Below are 11,085 nucleotides of genomic sequence, written 5' to 3' on the forward strand. Positions count from 1 at the left end.
AGTGGTTCAGAGTGTGAACTTGGGAGTCCCAAGGTATGAAAATGTGCCCCAGTTCTACCACTTCAAGTAATTGAACTTGTCTGTTCCTCAGACACCACATTTGTAAAGTGGAACTAGTAATAGTTTCACGGTAGGTGCTAAGTAGATGACAGTTTTATTTTTCACCCCTTCTGGGACAAGGAATCCCGAGCAAGATCACTGCTTCTGAGAACAAACAAATGACAGGGTGCTGGTCTTGACCACCCACCATGTATTGAGCCTATTATGTGCCTTATTCCTTTTTAATCCTCACAACTCAGTGAATAGATCACAAATCCCAATTTTACAGTTCAGAAGACAGAGGATCAGAGATTTAAGCAACTTGCTCAAGGTCACACAACTAGTATGCGGCAGAGCCCAGAACCGAGCTCACGTTCATTTTGTTCAGTGCCTGAGCACTTTGCAGTGGTTCCTCTGGAGACCTCAGTAACTGGACCCATGAGGTTGCCCCAGGCCCCAGCTGAATGAGGGATTCTCCTCTTAAGAATTCCCTCCTGGGGCCTCCCTGCTGGTGCAAGGGGTTAACTCTCAGCACAGTGAAGCTATGGGCAGTCACTGCAGCTTTAGTTCCATCCCCAGCCAGGGAGCTGACCCACATGGTGCAGCAGACCTCTCCTGACTCGCCCGCTGCTCCCCTCAGCAGAGTTTTTGGTCCCTCTGCCTGTTCTGCTCCCCATTCTGTCTCTGGTGAATCCTTTCACCCTGCCCCCACACCTCTGGCTTACACCCCAGCTCTTGTATGCATAAATAAATAAAATCTTTTTAAAAAATGAATTCCCTCCTGTAATCAACACCAAGCTGCCTTTCCCTAGTTCCCCAGATAGAATTTTCTGGAATTCTGAATGGAATAGATGGAGTAGAACCAACTGACAGGGAATCCTACCCAGTGGAAGGAAACAGAATGGTGGGGGATAAACAGAATTGGAATGTGGGAGTTGAGGCTGTCTCCTCTGATTGGTCAGCTCAGAAACCGGGGTACAGGCCAGATGTGAGGGAGGTCAAGAGGATTCATCAGAGACAGAATGGGGAGCAGAACAGGCGGATCTGCTGAAGTGCACTGCTGAGGGGAGCAGTGGGCAAGACAGGAGAGGTCTGCCATGCCATGTGGGTATGTCCCCAGCTGGCTGGGGTTGAACTCGCATGACAGAGGCTGCGGATAGCTTCACAGCGCTGCTCTTAACCACCTGCACCACCAGGGAGGTCCTGGGCCAGGTCATTTTGAGTTGCCTCTCCCCTTTCCTTATTTGGACAAAAGATGGTGTGTTCCAAAGATGGAGATAAACAGGGAGGCCTGGGAGTTATCCTGGGGAGTGAAAGGCAGGTGAACTGAGGCCTGGATTGAACCATTGATGTGCTTAGAGGGCAGTTGTGGCTCAGAACTCCAAGGGACTTCTGGGATTCTGGATTGAACTATTGGGTGGGAGACCCCAGGTTCACCTGACACTGGGGAATTCTGGGCCTCTCTGGCTTTTCCTAGTGTGGTGTTGACTCCCTCCAGGCTGAACACCTGTCCTGTGCCAGGTTGAGGCAGGGGCCACTTTCTGGGTCCTGAGTTTGGTTCCAAGCTCTAGTAGAAGTATTTATTCTCCGCAGAGACCTTGTGTGAAAGAAACTTCATCCAGTTCCCTTCATACAACTCCACTGATCAATGAGGAAATGAGGCCCAAGAGGGCACCAGCCTTAGTGAAGGTCACACGGCAGGTAAGCAGCGGGCCCTGAAGGGGGGGCCTCTGCCCCTGGTATCAAGCTGGATCCAGTTCAAATCTTGTCTTTACCACCTGCTGGCTTTGTGAGCTGGGCAAGTGCCTTGGCCTCTCTGGCCTTTAGTTTCCATGTCAGTAATTTTCACGTATTCAGCCAACCATGGTCTCGCCTACCCTCACACACACACACACACACACACACACACACACACATACACATTCTGGCAGGCACACAACATGGGTGATGCTGTCTCCAGGTCTCTCATAGCTCTGGCCTCTCAACACCACCCCCGTGTTCTTGCTCTCCCCCCCCCCCCCCCCCCCCCCCCCGCAGCCAACATCCCCTGCCCTGTGAATTCTTCCCAGAGAGCCTGGAAGGAATGTGGGTACTCCTTAAGGAACAGAAGGCTCTTTTTTGCCTGCTGCCGCCAGTCTCTACAACCGCCCCCTGTGGCCTTGCTTTCCTCCCAGGTTGCATTACCTTCACATGCTGTGGTGTTAATGCAAAAAGTGCCTGGAGCGCGAGCGCAGGGCATGGGCACCTGCGATTCCTGGTGCACGTGGATACCTGGGCCAAGAAGCGGGGGATAAAGTGGGAGATTCGCGGGAGTTAGGGGGCTCAGTTGCTGCCTCCCTGCCTGCAGATCTGTATGTCTGCTCCCCTGATTCAGCATAAATTCATGTGAGAGAAACTCCAAAATTGTCTTTAGTCTGCCTGAATCAGCAATGAACCTGCCCAGTCCGGGAGGGTTGCACAGCAGAGCCCCAGCTAGGAGCACCCCCTGAGCCAATTCAGAAGGTTGTCTGGGCAACTCTGATGGCTGCTTTCCTTGCCCCAGGCAGGAGCCCCCGGTGGGCAAAGTCTGGTCTGGTTGGTCCTTGAATTCCCAGCACCCAGCCCAGGGTGGGGTCGGAGGCTTGACTAGGAGCGTCTGTGAAAGGACTGAGTTCGGCACAGCTCAGCCTCAGCCCGAGTGACCTTGAGCCTGTCCCGCTTTTCTCGGCTAGTGCTGAGGTTTCCCGTGCTCCACCGGGTAGAGCCACAGGGCCTCGATAATCCATGAGCCCGCTGAGCGAGAGGGAGCCCACATCTGACCCAGCGGCCAGGGCCCTGGTGTTTCTTCCTCCCAGCTTGTATGGGGGTGACCCTGGGGGCCGCTGCTGAGTCCAGGCGCCAGATACTGGAAGGGCTGGGGGTGGGAGGGTAGGATGGAAGGAGCTGGAGCCGGAGAGGGCAGGCCCTGGCTTCTGATGCACTCAACGAAAGCATCTTCTTGGAAGCCAAGTGTTCTGCAGCCAGGCGAGCAGGCAGCCAAGGCAGGAGGGAGGGAAGAGGTGGGGGTGGGGGGAGGCAAACCCAGAGAAAGACCTGGAGAGGGAGGTGGAGACAGACCAAGAGAGTCCAGAGACAGAAGGGAGAAGAAGGTCAGAAGCAGGGGGTATGAAACAGGCGCGCACATTCAGCTAGACAAGAAATAGGCTCATTTTTTTATGTATTTATGAGAGAACAAATCTACCTTTCTTTTCTGACTTTTCAATAAGTTTAAATCCTCTCTGGGGACAGTATTGTGTGGATTCTGTGTCCTGGGGCTTAGCAGGAAGGTGGCTTTATTGCAAACGCGCCACTGTTTCCATGGGCACATGTCACCTTTTCCCAGAGGACTCTGGTTTTATTCCATTGCCACAAGGAGTCACGGTGCTGCTCTTTGTTTTGTGCAGATAAGAACATCTCTTGCCTCGATAGGATTTAGTTTCACCTTGAGCATAAACACCTTCAATTTTAAGGGGAGCTGTAAGCTCCTTCTGGTTCCAGAGACCCTGCTAGTAGCCAGCAAAAATCACCCTGGACTGTCGTCTCCAGTCATATTTTTGAAGTCTTGTTCCCAGCAGGCTTTAGTTATTTGCCACCAAAGTTCAGCTGAAATAAGCCCTTTTACAGATACTCTGGGCCTCCCTGGTGGCCTAGGGGTTAAGTCTCAAAGCTGCGGCCTGAATTTGATCCCCAGCCAGCCAGGGAGCAACCCACAAGGTGCAGCAGCCCTCTCCTGTCTCCCCACTGCTCCCCTCAGTGGTGTGTTTCAGTCAGTCGACCTGTTCTGTTCCCCACTCTGTCTCTGGTGAATTCTCTCCCCGCCACCCCCATCTCCGGCCTGTACCCCAGCTCTTGTATGCATACATAAATACATCTTTAAAGAAATAAAGTACACTGCCATAGGGTAAGGAAAAAGGTCAGGCTTTTCTGCCCTCCCGCCATCAGGAGAGATGATGGATCCTTGCGGTCCTGAATGCATGCCTGATGGCGGGCACCTGGAGTAGGGTGTGGGCAGAGGTAGATGGGATTCACCTGGGCTGAGACTGCTTTTACGGGTGGCGTCACGGGGACACCAGCAGCAGCAGAAGTCGAAAGAGAAGCCAAAGCAGAAGCCGGAGAGAAGCCGAGAGAGAAACAAAGAAGCAGAAGCAGAGAAGGCCAGAAAGCCCAGAGAGAGTGAAGACTTGCTGGGGCCTGAGAGGACTGCCAGCCTCCCGGCCCCCCAGCACCCCTGCCTGCCATATGCCTGGTGAACCCCAATAAAAGACCTGCCAAAAACCCACTAAGGACTCTGACTCCTCCTTTACCCGGTCTGCATGGGATTCTAGAAAACCTGCACTGTGTCTTCCAGACCTCTACAGCTGCTAAGTATACGTGTATATGTTTTATCCACACATATAAAGAGCATATACGATACTACTGAAAGAATGAAAATAAAAGCACCCGCCACTAGTCTAATGGGACATTCCAGTCCGTCTGTGAAGGCCTCTGTGTGGCCCCCTCTGCTGCCATCCCCTTTCCTCTCCCTTCCAGAGAAAAGTACCCTGAAAATGATGTTCATCATCCCTTAATGATTAATGGTGTTGGTTGTTCGGACTGATTTATCCCTTGGACACAGGAAGCACAGTCCCCAGGACCCACAAAATATATCAATTTCTTTTAAAATCAGGAATGATGGAGTAAATAAATGGGGGAGACGTGAGAATTTCCTTGCTTAATTCCAAATATATGTGATACTCCCTCTCCCAGAAGGGAGTGTTTTATCAGGTTAGCTAGTTTTTTTTTTTTTTTTAAAGATTTATTTTTATGTATTTATACAAGCACTGGGTACAGTCAGAAGCGCGGGAGGGTGAGAGAATTCACCAGAGCCAGAGCGGGGAGCAGAACAAGCAGAGTGACGAAATACACAGCTGAGGGGAGCAGCGGGCAGCAGGAGAGGTCTGCGCGCCATGTGGGACCCTCCTCTGGTGGCCGGGGAGCAGCCGGGGATCGAACCGGCGCTGCAGAGGCTGCGGGCAGCTTCGCAACCCAGCGCTCAACCGCTGCGCCACTGGGGAGGCCCAGGTTAGCTAATTTTGCTAAGGATTTTTATATAGCAGAAAAAATTAAGATTGTTGAATTAGCAAATGAGTTTTTGTGAAATTGAGATGTTTTTTGTCCCTCTAACGAATTGATGTGATTAACACTAAAGGATTTTCTGATATTAAATCAGCCTAGAATAAACTCAGCTTGGTCATGCTATATTTATTATCTTTTAAGTAGACTGCTAAATTTATCTTGCTAATATTTTATTTAAGACATTTGCATCTATATTCTTAGGTAATATTGTTCTGTAATCTTTCTAATACTGTCCTTGGCTGTTTTTGATAAACATTTTAATTTTTCCAGGGGTGTTTTTATTTATTATACTTCATTTTAGCTTTGTTTTAAATTTGTCAAAGTTTTCATCTGTTCGTCCTATTTTCTTTTCAATCTCTGCTGCAGGTGCCAACACCATTAATCATTAAGGGATGATGAACATCATTTTCAGGGTACTTTTCTCTGGAAGGGTGAGGAAAGGGGATGGCAGCAGAGGGGGCCTCACAGAGGCCTTCACAGATGGACTGGAATGTCCCATTAGACTAGTGGTGGGTGCTTTTATTTTCATTCTTTAAAAAAGGAAAATAGATTTTCTTTTAAATCTCTGCAGTCCTATTCGTCAAGCCTAACTTTATTTTTGCCACCTCCTTTTTATCCCTTGAAAAATCTTGCCAGGGGTTTCTCAGTTTTCTTTCTGTGTCAGTTAGGAATTAGATTCAGCTGGAGCTAACAGCCCCCACCCCAGCAGCTCACCCGTGTACCACCCCCAAAAAAACTTTGGTCTAAGGCTCCTCGACTGCATCTTCCGACACAGGATGAAGCAGAGGAGTAAGATAAGGGCGGAGATGGGGGCACTTTTCTCATGGGCTGTGGACATGTGGGTGCTGGAGCACCATCCTCGGCCCCCTGTTTGCCCCCGTCACCCCATGGTTATCTCATCCAGTTAAGTCTCGCCTGTGGGTAATGATTCCACATTCACACCAGCAGCCAATCCTCTGCCCTGAGCTCCACACGCCCAAATTCAGCTGCCCACGTGAAACTCCTCGTCGATCTAATACACACTTTAAACCCGACATGGCCGATATTGAACTCCCAAGAAAAGGAAAAAATCCAGCAAAATGCTGGAGCCACAAATGATCCCTTCTTGTAAATGCTACCTGATTGCTACTTGCAATTTCACTGCCACATGGCTTCCCCTGCCCCAGAGAACACTCTGTTGTTGTTGTTGTTTTTTGTGGGACCCTTGCCGGCGACCAGGGAACGAACCTGCACTGCAGAGGCTGCGGCATCGGCACTGGAGAGGCTCGGGCAGCCTCGCAGCCCAGAGCTCAAGCGCTGTGCCACCAGGGGAGGCCCGCCAGAGAACACTCTGTAACTCCTGGGACTCCTTTCCAGGGATCGCAAGTAGTTTTTTAGAGAAATCAGACAGCACAGGGAAGAGTAGGGTCAGAAAATATCAGCACTGGTGACAGTTAGGGTGTGTATTGCTTATGAAGCCTTGTACTGGGTTCCATTATAAAATATCTTAAGTAAAATTTTGACTGGTCTAGGCCTTGGAGCTCAACCATTGCCTCCAGGGCAAACAGCTGGCACAGGGCGTTTACTCCTGAGGAATTGTCCTTGTTCTTTCTGGCTTAGCTTCTTTTCCTTACTTTGTAGTCAGCAGTATTTTCCTTACTTTATACCTATTGATGTTTGTAGGAAAAGTGGAGTTAAATCAGGCTCTACCCTGCTGGCTGCTGCCGCTACCACCTGTGGTCTTACATTCCTCCTAGGTTGCAGAAGGGATGCCTGAGGCCAAGAGGCGTGGGCAAGGGGCAAGAAGGGCACGTGGCATGGGTGCCTTTGATTACAGGTGTGGACTGAGAAGCCAGAGCACCGGGCTGTCAGCATATGTAAATACAGACACCTGGGCTGGGGAGCCAGGGATAAAAAGGGCTCCTCCCTGCTGGCATGGTGGGGGGCTTCACTCTGAGACTAGTGGGGTGGGCTGCTGTCTCTCCACCTGTTGGTCTGCCCCCTGACTCAGCATTGAAGGCCTGTAAAATGGTACCGAGGCCTCCAAAATTCTCTTTTCATCTGAAAGAAGCAACAGTGAACCTACCTGGCCTGGGTTGGTTGCACAACTAATGCTTCAAAGAAGACAATTTTTACAATTTCTCTCTTCTTGAGGGCTACGAACGGGAAAGCACTTCTCTCTCTTCTGTCCTCTTGCTGGAAATGGAACCCTCTTTCTGTGGTTTTATCCTAACTCATTCTACCTTCCAGCTATTTTTCTTCCAACTTCATATACCTTTCTCCTGTTCCCAAAGGCCTCCAAGTCTTCTGAAAAGATTTCTGCACTTCTGTCCCTTCCACCTGAATTGCTTCTCCCTGGCACTTCTGAGCCTGGCTCCTTTGCATGGAAGAAGCACCTCTGGACGGCTCTCCAGAAGTAGTTACACACCTACCTGCTTATCTGATTATGTGTTGTGAAATGGAAGAAAATAGATCGGTCTCTCCCCCAGTTCCTGGCACAGAGGTCCTAAAACTCTTGTATTTTCCTAAGCAGTAGGATCACCAGGAACAACTTTTGTTCTAATAGTTGGTCTCTGGCCCTGGTGCCTGACACAGGGCTCCTGAATCCCTTGGGGTTTCCTGGGTCTTAGCAACTTTTCTAATCAGGTGACTCTTGGGTTCCTGGAGAGCTTCAGGATGGGGTTGGTAGCAAGAAGGGCTAAACTAAGATAAGCTTGAAATTTTCACTCGCACACTCTGTCTTCTGGGGAGGGGTGAGGATGTTAGTGATAGTCACACTGATGTGGTGACGTCACTGTAAAAGCCCAGGAGTATGGGGTGTGGAGAGCCTCCAGGTTGGCGTGCACCCCAGTTCCATGGAGAGAAATGCCTGCACCAGGGATCCTTCCAGATCTCACCTTTATATATCTCTTCATCTGGCTGTTCATCCGTATCGTTTATCTTTTATTCTATGGGAACCTGGGAAATGTGCTTTCCTGAGTTCTGTGAGCTGTTCTGGCAGAAGATTGAATCCAAGGAGGAGGTCATGGGAACCTCTGATTTGTAGCCAAGTTGGACAGAAATTGGGGGTAACCCACACACTTGTTAATTGCAACCAGCTTCTGAAGTGGGGGACAGTCTCTTGTTGAGGAACCCTTACCCTGTGGGTTAACATCTGTGCTAACTCGTTAGTTCAGAATTGAATTGCACCTTGGCTGATGTGGGAAAACACATTTGGTGACTACAAATGTCAAAAGTATTCCATGAGCAGTGCACTGGAAGTAGAGAAGAAAAGCAAAGTTTCCAAAACAATGTTTTCCGACCTACTTATCCTCTATATAACCAGAACTATAACCAGAAATACATTCCCCTTTTCCTATTTTTTTAATTGAATATTTCCTTTTCACTGAGACATGAGAACATGATTTCACAGGGTAGGTTTTCATTTTCCAGGGCACAGTAACTTGAACCGTATTATCTACATGCTAGGTTGGCGCCAGTTATTTCAAATAATCTTCACTTTTGAAACGGAATGTACACCCTCCTGCAAGGTGTATTTCTTAGTTGGGCCAAAAAAAGAATATAATGGGCTATTACTGTAGACCTCTTTTGCTTTGATTTTTGTAATGAAGTAATTATTTAGGAAACCCCCACAATACCTCTTGACCTTGATTTCTGCACTAAAGCTGCTGCTTCCTTGGTCTCTGAGGCACCCTTGAGCCAAGTCTCTGCCTCAGTGCATTCTGCTGCTCCAGTCACAAACCCGAGGGCACCCCCTAGGCCCCACACTTATCCATGCACGAGTTGTCAGCTCACCTCCCAAAAAACTGAAATCCACCCCTCCTCTTGCCATTACTCCTGGTCAGGCTCCCTCCTCTCAGCTGGAGGACTGCAGCAATCTCCTAACTGCCCTCCCAGGTTCTCTTGCTCCCGTTCTATTCATTTCTATATTGCAAACAGAACTCTTTGAGAAACAAGTCAGGTGCTGTTGAGCCCCACCTAAGCCTTTCAGAGGCTGTCTCTGCACCTACAGTAAAATCCAAACTCCTGCTGGCTTCCAGGCCTGCTCCTCTGACCTCCGCTCTCCCCGTTCTCCTGATCACTAACCAGCTTTGGAACATATGGGCTTTTCTTTTGTCTCAGGGCCTTTGCACTGTTTGCTGGGAAATCTTTCCCCGATTCCACACAGCTGCCTCATCACCCAGGTCTCAGCTTAAATATCCCAAGGAGAAGCCCTCCCTGACTCCGCTTTCTGTCCCATCACCGGTTATTCCATTTGTGATTTCGAGGGAAGCGCTCTGGCATCTTGGTCGAAAAGTTTCTGGAGGCCGACTGCCTGGGTCTTGAGTCCTAATGCCTCTTTGACCATGTGACCTCAACCGCATTAACTCTGTCCTTCGGTTTCCGCCTCTGCAGACAGGGCATGCTAGTAGTGGTAGCTCGCTGGATCAGTACTGTGGGGCAGTGTGAGCCCTAAGGGAAAGTTAGATACCTTGAGATTCCTTCACGTGCCTTTCTTTGGGTTGGATTGTTTTGATTTCTGAACTTCAAGCTCTGTGGGAACAAGGACTGTGCTCCTTCTAGTCTCTGCTGGGCCCCGGGACCAAGGCACAGTGGTGCGGGGCTTCATCACGGTGAATGAGTGCATGTAAGTGGACGCGAGTTTAGCCCGTTGGGAGCTTCAGCCTAGAGAGCATGGATCTAATCTGGTCCCGGCCTAACACCTGGCCATTTTAGAGACGTGAAGACTGAGGCCTGCAGAGGTGGGATGATTTTAGCAAAGCTTAAGGCGGGAGGGGGACCACTCTTCTGGCTTCCCAGAGGGAGGTCACATTTTCATTTGTTAGAAATGTGATGAAGCACCAAAGCACGTGGCACCTGCCACATCTATGCAAACACAAGTCACAGCATTTTATTCTAGGAATAATAACCAGGGCAAAATTTTCATCACGAGAGCGATTAAAGACAAAGAAAACCTGTGAGCTCTCCAGATGGAGCAGGAGGAAGGGTGTGTGCCGTTGACAGAGATGGCGCTGGTGCTGCTGTTGTGGCTTCCTGGGAAAGACAGCCAGTCCCCGTCTCCTGCCCAAGTGTGTGCCCTCCCCGCCCCACAAGCATTTTGCTTAGGCCACATTCAGGAATCCAGATGCCTCATTGTAAATGAAGGAGCAGAGGCTTAGAGTGGAGAAGGGGCTTGCTCAAGTTCACATAATGAATTAAACCTGTTCTGACTTCTAGCACAGGATTCTTTTAAGCACTAATTAGTATAAAAGTTCTTAATATGAAAAGGAGAAAGGAGGTGAGGAGGGGGAGAAGGAGGTGTCCTATCAGGGGCCCATTGGCAGGCAGGGGAACTGACAGGTGTCAGGGGGCAACCAGAGACCTTGGGGGGAACAGGGGAGTCTGCTGGGGAAAGAAGAGTTGGAGGCTGGGGCCTAGTTGGGTTATTTTCAGAGCTGCTATCTTTGTCTGCATCTGCTAAATTATTAAACTGATATCACATCCTAGAGGGTGCCAGGCCAGGTTGCCAGGAAGAGACTGAAAGGGAGGGGCTGGATCTCTTAGCAGAGGCAGAGAATCTTCTAGGCTGGAATGCAGGCAGACTCCTCTGGCTTTCACCTCCGGTCCCACCCACTCAGCCGAAGGAGGGCATCCTGTTTGAGGTCACAGCTACACTGGCCTCCATGAGGCTGTCTCCGCCGGCTGCTGTCCTGGGGGGGCATGTGCATAGTGGACAGGGCTCTGGAGCAAGGTCCGTCCCGGCCCCCCGGCTGCCTCGTCTCTCTCAGGTCTCTGACTAGACCACAGACAGACATGACCAGCTCGAGATAGCATGGACAAAACCCTGCCTTGATCTGTGTTCTTGACTTTGCCATAGTCATCGAAAGTTTCATTCCTCAGACCCTGAAGTGACTTTTTTTTTGAAAAAGGAAATAAAGAATTTTATTTTTTAAT

The sequence above is a fragment of the Talpa occidentalis genome, unplaced genomic scaffold (genome assembly GCF_014898055.3).
Source record: "Talpa occidentalis isolate TD23 unplaced genomic scaffold, MPIMG_talOcc4v2.1 talOcc4.9, whole genome shotgun sequence".
NCBI classification, from domain to species: domain Eukaryota; kingdom Metazoa; phylum Chordata; class Mammalia; order Eulipotyphla; family Talpidae; genus Talpa; species Talpa occidentalis.